Below are 16625 nucleotides of genomic sequence, written 5' to 3'. Positions count from 1 at the left end.
ATTGTTGTATTTCTTGGAGAGAAGTGGGGGGGGGGGGGTCTGGCTATGTTGCTCAGGCTGGACTTGAACTCGTGAGCTCAAGTGATCTACCCATCTCAGCCTCTCAAAGTGTTGGAATTACAGGCGTGAGCCACTGCTCCTGGCCTCATATTCTTTCGGGATGGCTTCAACTCCGACCTTCGTCCCCAGGCAAAATATAGCTCCTTATCCTTAGCAGCAATTGGAAACCTTTCTAGGTGTTAATGATAAAGTGGGGGAGAAAAAGAGTGCAAAGGCTCTGAGGTGAGAAGAACCTGGATTGTTGGCGGAGTTGAAGGACGCTGAGAATGTGGGGGAGCTGGATGTGTGAGGACAAGAAAGCGGCAGGTCAGGTCCAGACTTTGAAGAGCCTGGTAGATACTCTAGGTGAAGAGTTAGATCTTAATTAGGAGTAGGGAGGGAAACGGGCTTTGAGCAGGGGATGGCGTTTTGAAAAGACCTCTCTGCCTGTGTACGAAGAATGGATTAGAACGGCGAAGAGTAATAGGGTGGAGACCACTGTCATCTTGGAGAGATGGTGGTCGCTTCGATGGAGAAGTGGGAAGCTTTGAGACACATTTAGGTGGCAAAATTAACGGGTGATGGATAGCGTCCATTCCCCGGCTTCCGAGATCTCAGTGATTACGAGTGAGTAGGGGCTTCGTGTTTCTGATAGGGCGCGGACCTGTTTCCCGCGCGTCAGGGCAGTGGGCGTGGCCTGCGCAGGCGGTTGCCACGGTGATCGGGCGGACAGGGCAGGGGGCGGGGCCGCTGGGACCTTACGTCACTCGGTGGTGGCGATGATGCGTCTGTGTGGGGGGCGGGGGATACGCTGGGCGCGTCCCGGGGGTCACGTGGTGTAGAGCACGCAGAGTCCTTCTGTCGGTTGGTCCTGGAGCGGCGCAGCCGGAGTGGGGCCGTGAGGTGAGCTCGCGGCGAGGCTCGGCGAGGCGAAGCCGGCTGGCAGGGGCCGGGTCGGGCCGGGCCCGCGCTGCGCGCGCGCCGTGCGGACGGGGACGGCGACGGACGCCACGGCTGCTCCGGTCCCCTGCCCGGCCCCGCTCCCCGCCTGGCCCCGCTCGCCCAGCCTGGAGGGAGGCCCTGGGACTGCTGCTGAGAGCGTGGCGGGCGTGCGAGCGGTGCCCAATCCCCGGGGCTATCCTCAAGAGTGACGGCGGCTGCCGCCAATCAGCGCCGCCCGAGGGGGCTGGGCCGTGGGGTGCGGGCCCGGGGCGCGGAGCGGGCCGTGTTGGGGGTGCGGGTGAGCGCTAGGGACCGAGCCTGAGCTGTGTGGGCCCCTAGAGCCTCATCAGCAGCCTCTGCTGTTGCCCTGTGCTTTGGGGATACGTTTTTTTTAAATTGGCTTTTTTATGCTATTCCGGGGAGCACATTCCTTTCTCAAGACCCCAAATATGGGAGTGTCCCTTTTCTCTATAGTTTTGAAAACTGGGCGGCACACCCCCTTTCTTAAGCTCTAGCTCTGGAATTTTATCTAAATTTCTAAAGCCCCCCGCGAATTGAAGGTGTGCCCTCTTCCCTCAGCCCCCAAAGTGGAAGCACACTCCTTTTTTCGGGCCTCCAATCTGATTCTGCGTTTCCGTTCCAATTTAGAGGTTCACCCTGTTATCGGGTCTTCAGATCTGGGGTCCATTAGCCAAAGTTTTGGGATACTTTCTTGTATCCCCACCACTCCAAAGAAGAATCCCCCTTTTCCAGGTCCCAAATCTGACAGCATGCCTTCAGGAATTTCTTACATTTAGGGGCCACTTCCTTTCCTCAGCCCTTCAAATCTGAGGTTGGGCCGAAAACGATGTCCAAATTCTGAAGTTTATGAGTACTTATTTCCAGTTTCACAAATAAGGGAATTCACTGCCTTCTCCCGAGACTGTATTCTTGGGGTTACACACTTTTCACGTGTTCCCCAAATCAAACTACCTTATTTCCTGAGGGAGACTCATTTTCATATCTGGGAGTATATTTATTTCTTGTGCCCCTCAAATGTACGAGGTGAACCCCTTTTAGTTCTACAACTCTCAGAGTGCAGCCACTTTCCAGATGCTTCTTAAATTTGGGGGGCACACCTTTTTCTGAGTCCTCTCATTTCCAGGTGGCGAATGGTCTGTGGTTTTGAGCATGGCTTCCTACCCTTTTTAGCTTTTCTGTCATCCAAGACATTTTCATTCCTCAGTTTCCTTCCATTTTTGGAGCCACATTCCCCTTGAGGTGCTCTCCCAGTCTGGTCAGCGTACCCATTTCCTCTTCCCTCCTCTGGCGAGTGCGTATCTTTGTTCAGCACGGCACTTTTCTCTCTGCTCCTGCGGCCTTTTTTTCAGAGCACACTTCCCAGAGTCACGCCTCCTGAATTCTCCTCTCCCTCCAGGGAAGGATTCCTCTCCTAAAGGGCTACCTGCACATTGTTTTTCATAGGCCTGTCTTTTATCTTTCCGCTAACCGGATCTCTTCTCTTTTGGCTTGCCCAATCCCCAAACATTTTTCTGGTTTCTGTCTTTCTCCGGAACTGTTCTGTTTATGTAGTGGCTATACAGATTTTCCTTGTGCTGGAGGTGGCCTCAAGTCTAGGAGTGCCTCAGCCCCCAGGGCTGGATTCAAAGTGGAAACCATTTCTTTGGTTAATCACAGGACTCTGAATCCTCCTGGTGGTTTACTTCATAGAAGACCTAAGATTCTGTTTGGGTGCATACTGTTTTCTCCTTTGCTTTTATCTCCTTGTGCTGGAAAACAAAAACAAACAAAACTCTCAGATTTCTCCAGCACTGCTTCTAACCTATAAGCTTCTTCCCTACATTGGCTTTATTACTATCTTTTATGAAGAAAATATGTCATTTGGAGGAATTCCTTGGATACTCTTTTTGTTCTTGTCCCTAGGGTGTCGGTGGGGAAATGGATATTTTTCTCTCCCAGTCATCCTCTTGTCAGTCTTCACCCCCAATCCTGACTTTAAAATCTGCAAATATCTGGGACCTCCTGTCTCTTAAGAGCCTCAATAGTTCTTTCTTTTGTGTTTCCCTCTGCCTTTACAGATCTTATTCAGGGCTTCTCAGCCTGAACCCCCAACCAGATTAATTTCTCCACAGCTGGAATTCCAAGTGCTTGGGGATAATGATACCTCTGACCTTTCTTCCTTTTGGGAAGTACTTGAGTGTGCAACTGCATGAGGCCTCAGCAGGAGAGAGATTTTTAGGTCCAAGAAGCTATACCAGTAGGACAAGGCAGGAAAATACTACACTTTCAGGATCAAGCCCCTCTGACTCTCATTTGGAAACTGGATGTTTGCTAAGCACCTGCTTCTTTTTTTTTTTTTTTTTTTTTTTTTTGAGACGGAGTCTGGCTCTGTCACCCAGGCTGGAGTGCAGTGGCACGATCTCGGCTCACTGCAAGCTCCGCCTCCCGGGTTTACGCCCTTCTCCTGCCTCAGCCTCCCCGGTAGCTGGGACTACAGGCGCCCGCCACCTTGCCCGGCTAGTTTTTTGTATTTTTTAGTAGAGACGGGGTTTCACCGTGTTAGCCAGGATGGTCTCGATCTCCTGACCTCGTGATCCGCCCGTCTCGGCCTCCCAAAGTGCTGGGATTACAGGCTTGAGCCACCGCGCCCGGCCAGCACCTGCTTTTTAAGGATGCCGAGGGATTTAATCATATTCCCAGAAACCTGGAGAGATTAATGGGGCCTATGGAGAAGTGCTCTGAACTCAGTGTTGGGACTTGAATAAAATTAACCATTATCATGTTTTCAGAACAACTAAACTGTTTTATATTTCATGTGCATGAAAGCCCTAGAACTAAGTTGTGTTATTTCCAGAAATGAAATAGATCCCACAGTTAGATCATGTGACCATTAGTAAGTACCAAATTTATAAAAAACACTGGAGGTCTGTCTGAGCAGTAGCTAATAAAATATAGTATACTGAAAGTGAACAGGTACTTTGTCTCTTTCTTTGGCTGTTTGATACTTTATCTGTGTACTGCTGTACAGTGCACCCTTAAAGTATTCTACACCAGTGCTTCTCAAACTTGAATGTGCACATAAGTCACCCAGGGGTCTTGTTGAAATGCTGATTCTGATTTGGTAGATCTAGGATGGGACCTGGATGCATTTCTGATTTGCAGGTGATGCTGATGTTACTGAACTACACTTTTAGTAGTGAGGTTTCATACACAAAGACAAAGATTTCTCTGTGAAAATAGGAAGGTGGTGGTTAGCCTTATATATATATTTTTATTTTATCTTTATCCAGATACACATCCCTTAAAAGTTTGTACAAGGCCATAGTCCCCTCTATTAGTTATACTCAATTAGTTATTCTAGCACATAGCTTTTTAACTAATGGCCAAAACTGCCTGGGTACAGTGGCTCATGCCTGTAATTCCAGCACTTTGGGAGCTGAGGCGGGCAGATCATGAGGTCAGGAGTTTGAGACCAGTCTGGCCAACACAGTGAAACCCCGTCTCTACTAAAAATACAAAAATTAGCTGGGCGTGGTGGCAGGTGCCTGTAATCCCAGCTACATGGGAGGCTGAGGCAGGAGACTAGCTTGAACCCAGGAGGTGGAGGTTGCAGTGAGCCAGGATCATACCACTGCACTCTATCCTGGGCCACAGAGCGAGATTCTGTCTCAAAAAAAAAAAAAGGCTGAAACTTCTCCGGGAGTTTTGTTTCTGTATATAAATATATATTTTTTGGGTGGGGGGAAGTGGGGGGGGGACAGGGTCTCATTTTGTCACCCAAACTGGAGTGCAGTGGTGTGATCACAGCTTACTGCAGCCTCAACCTTCTGGGCTCAAGCGATCCTCCCCTCAGCCTCTTGAGTTTCAGAGACCACAGGCATGTGCCACCACACCTGGCTAATTTTAAATGTTTTGTAGAGACGAGATCTTGCCATTTTGCCCAGGTTGGTCTTGAACTTGTGGGATCAAGCAGTCCTCCACCTTAGCCTCCCAATGTGTTGGGATTATAGGTGTGAGCTGCCATTCCTGGCTATTGCCAGATTTAAATGGTTACGTATTTCTTACTTGAACGTGAACGTTATTATTGATATAGAATCATTCTAATAAATGCTGCATAGCCAGCTTGTCTCTCTGGTTCCTTACCTTTCATCCTATGATGAGTAGGGAGTCTGTGACACCCTAGATCAGCAGGGTCACAGGTGTTGGAATTTCCAAGGAGTCCTTCTTGGTTTTCTGGGTTCTGGAAATGGGCCAGGAAAAGCCAGGATAAAGGTAGGTGCCCCAATCTTGAGTGGAAGCTTCTGGCTTTCTCTAAATGGGTGCTCTAGAAAGGCAAATGCTGGGGAGAAGATGATATTCTTTGATGGTGATCATGCTTTATGATGATCTTTCTCCTTTTGTACCCACATGTCTAATCTATTCTAAGTCTCAAGTGGATTTTTCCTTTTTTCAAAAAAAATTTTTTTGGAGACAAAGACTACCTCTGAAAGCGTTTTTCGTTTCTAAGTGTGTTGGATCATCTGTACCTATTTCCCTGGCTGTCACCTGTCTGGCCCTCTTCCACATGATCCTGTTGCCAGCCCTAATCAGGGCAAACCTGAATGACTAGACTGTTTTGTGTCCCTGTCCTCTCCCAACCCCTATTCCTCACATGAATGTCAGATCCTATTCAGTAACGGATTTGATCTGGATTTGGCTCAAGTCCCAGCTCTTCCACTCACTGTGAGACCTCAGGCAAGTCACTTAATGCTATGGGCCTGCTTCTCCCATTTGTAAAATGAGGGGATGATGATCTGCAATGTCCACCTGGCTGAATCTTCGTCGCTACCTCGCTTAGAAACCCAGTTGCCTGTGGAAGCTTGTTGCAGCAGATCTGATTTCTTTCATGTGTTCCCTTTGGCAGCCTGCCAGTTAGTCCCTTGTCCGAGTCACTTCTGCCACTATCTTTTTTCTAGCTGAGGCAGCCAGCTTGTTCTTAACCCAACTTCAGCATTCTTCTTGCCTCTATGTCTTCTTCCAGTTCCATGCTGTATTTCATTCAGAATTACCTGAAATCCTCAAAGAAATCTTCCTGAGTTCTCCATTCAATGTTAGTGACTTCCCTGCCTTACCAAGATGGAGTCTATACCTTATATACCCCGTATTTACTTGTCAGTTCTCTTATCTAATGTATACTTAAAAAGGGACTTCATTTCCTCCATACCACAGCTTTGTTTTTTGGTTTGAATTAGCAGGGCAAGTGGCATGAAATTTAAAGAGGAAGCAACCAGGTTGTTTGCCTTTGGCTGGGATTTGGGGAAAGTGAGATGTAATGTTTTTAGTCCCCAAGATCTCCTGTATCTGTGGGAATCAGTTGCCTGGTACATCTTCCTGGATTGTAAAGGTACTTAAACTCCCTTTCTGAAGTTTGAAAGTGTATCCTAAGTGCAAATACCATTTGACAATTACTTGTGGTTGGGTGGGTGCAATGGCTTACGCCTGTAATCCCAACACTTTGGGAGGCCAAAGTGGGAGGATTGCTTGAATCCAGGAGTTCAAGACCAGCCTGGGCAACGAAGTGAGGTTCCTATCTCTACCAAAAAAAAAAAAAAAAAAAAAGTAGTCAGGCATGGTGGTGCGTGCTTGTAGTCCCAGCTCCTTGGGAGGCTGACCTGGGAGTTCAGAGGCTGCAGTGAGCTAGGATTGTACCACTGCACTACAGTTGGGTGACAGCGTGAGACCCCGTTGCTTCCAAGTGCTCTTCTAGGAACACACAGCCACAAAACCCAGACAAAGAATTGTTAAGGATAATGATAAGAAATCTGTATTTCAAATAACTTAACAAATGAATAAAACTAACAGTACTTTGAGTGCACCTGATTATTGCCAAAGACAGGTGCTGAGGGGGCTTGGAAGTCAGAATTTAAAGGTATATTTAACCTTTGGAATTTTCTTCCTTCATCATCTTCCTAAGAAATAATAGGGAGGATGTTTACATTTTTCTTGATAAACAGTCTTTTTATTAATTTTATTTATTTATTTATTTTGAGACAGGGTCTTGCTGTGTCGCCCAGGCTGGAGTGTAGTGGCACAGTCTCAGCGCACTGCAACCTCTGCATCCTGAATTCAAGCGATTCTTGTGCCTTAGCCTCCTGAGTAGCTGGGATTATAGGCGTGCACCACCATGCCCAACTAATTTTTTGTAGTTTTAATAGAGACAGGGTTTCACTATGTTGGTTAAGCTGGGACATTTTTCTTTTTTTTTCTTTTTTTTTTTTTGAGACAGAGTCTCGTTCTGTCTTCCAGGCTGGAGTGCAGTGGCCAGATCTCAGCTCACTGCAAGCTCCGCCTCCCGGGTTTACGCCATTCTCCTGCCTCAGCCTCCCGAGTAGCTGGGACTACAGGCGCCCGCCACCTCGCCTGGCTAGTTTTTTGTATTTTTTAGTAGAGACGGGGTTTCACCGGGTTAGCCAGAATGGTCTCGATCTCCTGACCTCGTGATCCGCCCGTCTCGGCCTCCCAAAGTGCTGGGATTACAGGCTTGAGCCACCGCGCCTGGCAAGCTGGGACATTTTTCTTTTTTTCTTTTTTTTTTTTTTTTTTTGAGACGGAGTCTGGCTCTGTCACCCAGGCTGGAGTGCAGTGGCGCGATCTCGGCTCACTGCAAGCTCCGCCTCCCGGGTTTACGCCATTCTCCTGCCTCAGCCTCCCGAGTAGCTGGGACTACAGGCGCCCGCCGCCTCGCCCGGCTAGTTTTTCGTATTTTTTAGTAGAGACGGGGTTTCACCGTGTTAGCCAGGATGGTCTCAATCTCCTGACCTCGTGATCCACCCGTCTCGGCCTCCCAAAGTGCTGGGATTACAGGCTTGAGCCACCGCGCCCGGCCGACATTTTTCTTGATAAACATTCTTTTTTTTTTTTTTTTGAGACAGAGTCTCGCTCTGTCGCCCGGGCTGGAGTGCAGTGGCCGGATCTCAGCTCACTGCAAGCTCCGCCTCCCGGGTTCACGCCATTCTCCTGCCTCAGCCTCCCGAGTAGCTGGGACTACAGGCGCCCACCACCGCGCCCGGCTAATTTTTTGTATTTTTTAGTAGAGACGGGGTTTCACCGTGTTAACCAGGATGGTCTCGATCTCCTGACCTCGTGATCCGCCCGTCTCGGCCTCCCAAAGTGCTGGGATTACAGGCTTGAGCCACCGCGCCCGGCCGATAAACATTCTTTAAACCAAAATGTATGCTTAGTCAAGCTCCTTGATTGGATTATGAGCTTAGAGAAAAGGAGAGTGATGTCTTTGTCTTATCCATCTTTGTCAGTGACTGCTCCTTACAGGCTATTGACTGTAGAGTAACCTAATGAAAATTGAGACGGGTGCTGTGGCTCACGCCTGTAATCCCAGCACTTTGGGAGGCTAAGTTGGATGGATCACCTGAGGTCAGGAGTTCAAGACCAGCCTGGCCAAGACATGATGAAACTCTGTCTCTACTAAAAATACAAAAAATTAGCCAGGCGTGTGGCAGGTGCCTGTCATCCCAGCTACTCGGGAGGCTGAGGCAGGAGAATGACTTGAACCTGGGAGGCAGTGGTTGCAGTGAGCCAAGATCGCGCCACTGCACTCCAGCCTGGGTAACGAGTGAAACTGTGTCTCAAAAAGAAAAAAAAAAAAAAAATTGAAACCTTTGTAATAATGCCTTATTATTTATTATTATAATAATTATTTATCATTATAATGTAATAATTATATAGTATTATATATTATATATAATATTGTATAATTATTATAATAATTATTTATTATTATAATGTAATAATTTGTAATAATGCTTTGACAATTTTGCTAGATCTTGGGCTAGGTCCTCCCTGGACCTTGCTCTCTTTTGCTAAATAATGGAACTAATGAGCTGGCAGAAATCCTATACAATTTTAGAAGCCTAATATGAGTGACTAAATGTAAATAGGATGGTTTTAGGAAAGAGTGGTGGAGCTTGAATCAGTGCACTTTGGGGAAGGAGCAAGAGGAGGGGCTTGGGATTTCAACAAAGGGTTTTTTTTTTTTTTTTTGAAGTGGAGTCTCACTTTGTTGCCCAGGCTGGAGTGCAATAATGGCACAATCTCGGCTCACTGCAACCTCTGCCTCCCAGGTACAAGTCATTCTCCTGCCTCAGCCTTCCGAGTAGCTGGGACTACAGGTCCACCTCACCTGGCTAATTTTTTATATTTTTAGTAGAGACGGGCTTTCACCATATTGGCCAGGCTGGTCTCGAACTCCCGACCTCGTAATATGCCCACCAGGGACTCCGAAAGTGCTGGAATTACAGGTGTGAGCCACTGCGCCTGGCCTAAACCAAGCTTTTTATTCAATGACAGTTTATTCCATGTCAGGAGCATAATTCTAGGATTTTAAAGGCTGACTTCCAGGAATCTTAGATGGGTATTTGGGGTCTCTGTCCTAGTAGAGACCTGATTCTCAAGAGGTCTCTTTCTCATATGAAAAAAGTCCATGGCTGGTGGATTGACATTCCTTTCTTTCTTCTCTTTTGTTGTTGAGACAAAGTCTAGCTCTGTTGCCCAGGAGTGCAGTGGTGCAATCTCGGCTCACTGCAACCTCCGCCTCCTGGGTTCAAGCAATTCTCCTGCCTCAGCCTCCTGAGTAGCTGGGATTACAGGTGCCCACCACCATGCCTGGCTAATTTTTTGTATTTTTAATAGAGATCGAGTTTCACCACGTTCACCAGGCTAGTCTTGAACTCCTGACCTCAAGTGATGCACTTGCCTCGGCCTCCCAAAGTGCTGGGATTACAGGCGTAAGCCACCATGCCTGGCCAATGCCTTTCTTGCTTCTACAGGTGCACAGGTGTTGGGATTTCTAGGTTGTGGAAACTTGGTATGGAAATGTGGGCATTTTACAATAATGATAACTATTGCTAGCATTTTTGGAACACTCTCTTAAATGTCATTGAATCCTTACATCTGACCTGCCATCCTCTCCTAACAGAGGAGGAAACTGAGATGAGTAATTTGTCCAAGGTCATTTGGCTGATAAGCAGGGCCTGGATTGGAGTCCGGGTTTCTTTCTTTTTTTTTTTTTTGAGATGGAGTCTCGCTCTGTCACCCAGGCTAGAGTGCAGTGGCGCGATCTCGGCTCACTGCAAGCTCTGCCTCCTGCGTTAACGCCATTCTCCTGCCTCAGCCTCCCGCGTAGCTGGGACTACAGGCGCCCGCCACCTCGCTCAGCTAGTTTTTTTTATATTTTCAGTAGCGATGGGGTTTCACCGTGTTCGCCAGGATGGTCTCGATCTCCTGACCTCATGATCCGCCTGCCTCAGCCTCCCAAAGTGCTGGGATTACAGGCGTGAGCCACCGCGCCCGGCCGGGAGTCCGGGTTTCTTTGCCTCCTGTCCCGGTGCTCTTACATCCCTCTCTCTGTAGCTATCGTGCTTTTCCCCCTAGAAATTTGAATGAGTCATTTTAACTACAAATCAAACAGGTGGCAGTCTGCCCTTTGCCACCCTCATCCGAGATTTCATTCTTTTTTTTTTTTTTTTTTTTTTTTGAGACAGAGTCTTGCACTGTCGCCCAGGCTGGAGTGCAGTGGTGCAATCTCAGCTCACTGCAAGCTCCTCCTCCCGGGTTCACACCATTCTCCTGCCTCAGCCTCCCGAGTAGCTGGGACTACAGGTGCCCTCCACGACGCCTGGCTAATTTTTTGTCGTTTTAGTAGAGATGGGATTTCACCATGTTAGCCAGGATGGTCTTGATCTCCTGACCTCGTGGTCCACCCACCTCTGCCCTCAAAGTGTTGGGATTAGAGGCATAAGTCACCATGCCCGGCCCCCCTTTTTTTTTTTTTTGAGACAGAGTCTAACTCTGTCTCCCAGGCTGGAATTCTGTGACATGATCTTGGCTCACTGCAGCCTCCGCCTCCTGGGTTCAAGTGATTCTCCTGCCTCCAAGTGATTCTCCTGCTTCAGCCTCGTGAATAGCTGGGATTACAGGCAAGCACTACCACACCAGGCTAATCTTTCATATTTTTAGTAGAGACGGGATTTTACCATGTTGCCCAGGCTGGTCTTGAACTCCTGACCTCAGGTGATCCACCAGCCTCGGCCTCCCAAAGTGCTGGGATTACAGACATGAGTCACTGGCGCCTGGCCTTTTTTTTTTTTTTTTTTTGAGATGGAGTTTCGCTTTGTAACCCAGTGTGGAGTGCAATGGCTCGATATTGGCTCACTGCAACCTCCCCCTCCCAAGTTCAAGTGATTCTCCTGCCTCAGCCTCCCAAGTAGCTGGGATTACAGGCATGTGCCAACACGCCTGTCTTATTTTCTGTTGTTAGTAGAGATGGTGTTTTACCATGTTGGTCAGTCTGATCTCAATCTCCTGACCAGCTCCTCCACCCACCTCGGCCTCCTAAAGTGCTGGGATTACAGGTGTGAGCAAGATTTTCTTCTTCTTCTTCTCCTTCTTCTTCTTCTCCTTCTTCTTCTTCTCCTCCTCCTTCTTCTCCTCCTCCTTCTTCTCCTCCTCCTTCTTCTCCTCCTCCTCATCCTCCTCCTACTCTTCCTCCTCCTCCTCCTCCTCCTCCTCCTCCTCTCCTTCTCCTTCTTCTTCTCTCCTTCTCCTTCTCCCCCCCTCCTCCTTCTCTCCTCCTTTTTTCCTCCTCCTCCTTCTTCTTTTTTTTTTTTTTTGAGACGTCTTGCTCTGTCGCCCAGGCCGGAGTGCAGTGGTGCGATCTCGGCTCACTGCAACCTCCTCCTCTGGGGTTCAAGCAATTCTCATGCCTCTGCCTCCTGAGTAGCTGGGATTATAGGTGTGCACCACCACGTCTGGCTCATTTGCATGTTTTTAATAAAGATAGGTTTCACCATATTGGCCAGGTTGGTCTCTGCCTGCTTTGGCCTCCCAAAGTGCTGGGATTACAGGCGTGAGCCACCATGCCTGGCCTTCATTCTTGACAATGCAAAACATCCTTTAATTGTAGAAGCCCAGTTCTCCCAGCTCAGGCTGCCTCTCTACATTTTTCTTTCTTCTTCAATTTTTGTTGTTGTTGTTGTGGTCAGATACACATAATATAAAATTTGCCATCTTAACCATTTTAAAATATATAGATTATTGGTAATATATATAATGTTGTGCAACCATCACCACTATCCATCTCCATAACTCTTCAAAATTGAAACTCTGGGCCAGGTCCAATGGCTCATGCCTGTAATCCCAGCACTTTGGGAGGCTGAGACGGGTAGATCACTTGAGGTCAGGAGTTCGAGGCCAGCCTGGCCAACATGGCAAAACACCATCTCTACTAAAAATACAAAAATTAGCTGGGCATGGTAGCACATGCCTGTAATCCCAGCCACTAGGGAGCCTGAAGCAGGAGAATTGTTTGAACCCGGGGGGCAGGTAGAGGTTGCACTGAGTCAGGATTGGCGCACTACTCTCTAACCTAGGTGACAGAGCAAGACTCCAACTCAAATAAATAAATAAATAAATAAATAAATAAAAATTGTAATTCTGTACCCATTAAACACTGACTCCCTCTTTCATGAACCTCCTCCCAGCCCCGGCAGCCACCATTCTACTTTCTGTCTCCATGTTTTTGAATACTTTTCTGCCTTTTTTGAGGTTCCTGGGCATGACTGGTTTGGGTTGCTTGACTGTCCCTTGGTTCCATGGAGTATTGAATTCTGTCTAATGTGTTTTGTTTTTTTTTTTTTTTTTGAGACGGAGTCTCGCGCTGTGTCACCCAGGCTGGAGTGCAGTGGCGCGATCTCGGCTCACTGCAAGCTCCGCCTCCCAGGTTCACGCCATTCTCCTGCCTCAGCCTCCGAGTAGCTGGGACTACAGGCGCCCGCCACCACGCCCGGCTAGTTTTTTGTATTTTTAGTAGAGACGGGGTTTCACCATGTTAGCCAGGATGGTCTCGATCTCCTGACCTCGTGATCCACCCGCCTCGGCCTCCCAAAGTGCTGGGATTACAGGCTTGAGCCACCGCGCCCGGCTCTAATGTGTTTTGATGAGTAGAAAATTGGTCATGCTGTGACCTATATGATAATTAGACATCTGCAATTTTTAAAGGCAAGGTAATTAAAGAGGCCACTTTTCTTTTTCTTTTTTTTTTTTTTTTTTTTTTTCTTTTCTTTTTGAGACATTCTCACTCTGTTGTCCAGGCTGGAATGCAGTGACATGATCTCAGGGCTGACTGCAACCTCTGCCTCCTGGGTTCATGCGATTCTCCTGCCTCAGTCTCCCGAGTAGCTAGGATTACAGGCACGTGCTACCATGCCCGGCTAATTTTTGTATTTTTGGAAGAGATGGATTTTCTTTTTTTTTTTTTTTTTTGAGACGGAGTCTCGCTCTGTCGCCCAGACTGGAGTGCAGTGGTGCGATCTCGGCTCACTGCAAGCTCCGCCTCCCGGGTTCACGCCATTCTCCTGCCTCAGCCTCCGGAGTAGCTGGGACTACAGGCGCCCGCCACCACGCCCGGCTAATTTCTTTTTGTATTTTTAGTAGAGACGGGGTTTCACCGTGTTAGCCAGGATGGTCTCGATTTCCTGACCTCGTGATCCGCCCGCCTCGGCCTCCCAAAGTGCTGGGATTACAGGCTTGAGCCACCGCGCCCGGCCGGAAGAGATGGATTTTCACTGTATTGGCCAAGCTGGTCTTGAACTCCTGATCTCAAGTGATCCACCCTCCTCGGCCTCCCAAAGTGCTAGGATTATAGGCCACTGCGCCTGACCAAGAGGCTGATTTTCATGTCCAGGCTGCATGGTATGTGGTGGCGAGATTGCAGGATTTGGAGGTGGAATGTCTGAGTTTGAGTGCCTGTATTTGCCACTCTCTTGGGGCCACATGTAATTTGGGCATATGACTTAAACCTCTTGAACCTTTCATTGTGTTATGCACATTGGAGGCAGAACTTTCCAGCCTAGCAAGTTACTTAACCTATATGAGCCTGTTTCCTCACCTAAGTGTTATCATAACTGTCTGACATCAGTCATTGGGAAATATCAGTACATGTTATCCTTTCCCTCCATTTCCTAATCTATAAAGGAAATTAAAGAAACCTGGTTTGACTGGGCACAGTGGTTCATGCCTGTAATCCCAGCACTTTGGGAGGCCAAGGCAGGAGGATTGCTTGAAGCCAGGAGTTTGAGACCAGTCCTGGCCACAGAGTGAAACCTCATCTCTAAAAAAAAGATTAAAAATAATATTAGTCTGGCATGGTGGTGCACGCCTTGTAGTCCCAGCTCCTTGGGAAGCTGAGGTGGAAGGATTGCTTGAACCCAGGAGTGCAAGGCTGCAGTGAGCTATGACCCTGCCACTGTACTCCAGCATGGGTTACAGCGAGAGCCTATGTTTAAAAAAAAAAAAAAGAAAGAAAAGAAAAGAAAAAGAAAGCATAGTTTATAGAGTTTTCCTGGCTGGATGATCTATGAAGAGTTGAGTATGTGTTACCATTATTACTTTTGTTTTATTCCTCTCAGAAAATGTGTGTAAAATTCCTCCATGGGCCTTTCAGTGGGCCTTGTTAGTTTGTATTTCACCTATAACTTTATCAGTAGTGTATGCCAAAGAAAAAGACTCTTGCATTTTTTTTTTCTTTGTGGAGTCTCACTCTGTTGCCCAGGCTGGAGTGCGGTGGCACAATCACAGCTCTCTTGCAGCTTCAACCTCCTGGGTTCAAGGGATCCTCCTGCCTCATCCTCCTGAGTAGTTGGGACTACAGGTGTATGCCACCATGCTTGGCTAAATTTTTAAAATTATTATTATTTGTAGAGACAGACTGGTCTTAAACTCTTGGGCTCAAGTGATTCTCCTGCCTCGGCCTTCCAAAGTACTGGGATTGGCCAGTCATGGTGGCTCATGCCTGTAATCCCAGCATTTTGTGAGGCCTAGGCAGGCGGATCACTTGAGGTCAGAACTTCGAGACCAGCCTGACCAACATGGAGAAACCCCATCTCTACTAAAAATACAAAAAATTAGCTGGGCATGGTGGCACATGCCTGTAATCTCAGCTACTCTTGGGAGGCTGAGGCCGGAGAATCGCCTGAACCCAGGAGGCGGAGGTTGCAGTGAGCTGAGATCCTGCCATTGCACTCTAGCCTGGGCAACAAGAGTGAAACTCCGTCTCAAAACAAAACCAAACCAAAGTACTGGGATTATAGGCATGAGCCACTGTCCCACCCTTACTTTTTTTTTGAGACAAAGTATCGCTCTGTCTGCAAGGCTGGAGTGCAGTGGCAAGATCTCGGCTCACTACAATCTCTGCTTCCAGGGTTCAAGCGATTCTCCTGATTCTTCTGCCTCAGCCTCCTGAGTAGCTGTGACTACAGGTGCCTGCCACCACGCCTGGCTAATTTTTGTATTTTTAGTAGAGACGGGGTTTCACCATATTGGCCAGGCTGGTCTTGAACTCCTGACCTTGTGATCCGCCTGCCTCAGCCTCCCAAAGTGTTGGGATTACAGGCGTGAGCCACTGCGCCTGGCCACATTTTTTTTCCCCTCATTTTCACACACACAAAACTAACAGTAATCTCTTAATATTATTAATGTTGAAATATCCCAAAGACTTTGGGGTTTTTTTGTTTGTTTGTTTTTTGTTTTTTTTTTTGAAATGGAGTCTCACTATGTCTACCAGGCTGGAGTGTAGTGGCATGATCTCTGCTCACTGCAACCTCCGCCTTCCGGGCTCAAGAGATTGTCCTGCGTCAGCCTGCCGAGTAGCTGGGAATACAGATGCGTGCCACTATGCCCAGCTAATTTTTATGTTTTTAACAGAGACGGGGTTTCACCATGTTGGCCAGGCTGGTCTTGAACTCCTGACCTCAGGTGGTCTGCCCACCTCAGCATCCCAAAGTATTGGGATTACAGGCATGAGCCACTGCACTCAGCCCCTTGTTTTTAAAAGTAATAAAGGTTAGTGGGGGCCGGGCGCGGTGGCTCACACCTGTAATTCCAGCACTTTGGGAAGCTTAGGTGGGCAGATCACTTGAGCTGAGGAGTTCGAGACTAGCCTCGGCAACATGGCAAACCCTGCCTCTATAAAAAGTACAAAAATGAGCAAGGTGTGGTGGCACGTTCCTGTAGTTCCAGCACTGGGGGAGCTGAGGTGGGGAGGATGGTTTGAGCCTGGGAGGCAGAGGTTGCGGTGAGCCAGGATCATGCCACTGCACTCCAACCTGGGCCACAGAGCCAGACACTCTTAAAAAAAACAAAAAACAAAAAACAGGGTAGTGGGTTTTGGAGGAAGGAAGTCTTGCTTCTGAAGTCCCAGCTCTTCTCTCTAGTCAGGTGACTTTGGGCAAGTTGTTTATTGCTTTAAGCCTCTTAATCCTCCTTCGTAAAATGGAATAATACTGCTGACTTCTCTACATTGTTGGGAGTGAGATGTTTGTCAAGGATTTAGCATGTGGTAATAAATCAGTAAATATTAAGTATTTCCTGGTATTAATACTAAAGGCTAGGAATAAAAGTTAATATTTAAAGGATAAGGGAATTTTATTTATTTATTTATTTATTTATTTATTTATTTTTGAGCCGGAGTTTTGCTCTTGTCACCCAGGCTGGAGTGCAGTGGCGCGATCTTGGCTCACTGCAACTTTTGCCTCCTGGGTTCAAGCGATTGTCCTGCCTTAGCCTCCTGAGTAGCTGGTACTACGGACTCCTGT

At 47.7% G+C, this 16625-nt stretch overlaps 1 protein-coding gene across 3 annotated transcripts in view; it reads left to right on the top strand.

Annotated features, from left to right (window-relative positions):
• Positions 1–853: 853 nt before the first annotated feature.
• LOC105496282 (PHD finger protein 20) overlaps positions 854–16625 on the top strand; it is a 189607-nt gene continuing 173835 nt past the window's right edge. For all 3 annotated transcript variants that reach the window (XM_071079430.1, XM_071079431.1, XM_011766549.2), the window contains exon 1: positions 854–942. The gene's annotated coding sequence lies outside the window, so the exon portion shown is untranslated. The remainder of the gene's footprint in view (positions 943–16625) is intronic.

The sequence above is a fragment of the Macaca nemestrina genome, chromosome 15 (assembly GCF_043159975.1).
Source record: "Macaca nemestrina isolate mMacNem1 chromosome 15, mMacNem.hap1, whole genome shotgun sequence".
NCBI lineage: Eukaryota > Metazoa > Chordata > Mammalia > Primates > Cercopithecidae > Macaca > Macaca nemestrina.
The sequence above is the reverse complement of the archived record's forward strand: the minus strand, read 5'-3'. Positions and strand labels throughout refer to the sequence as shown.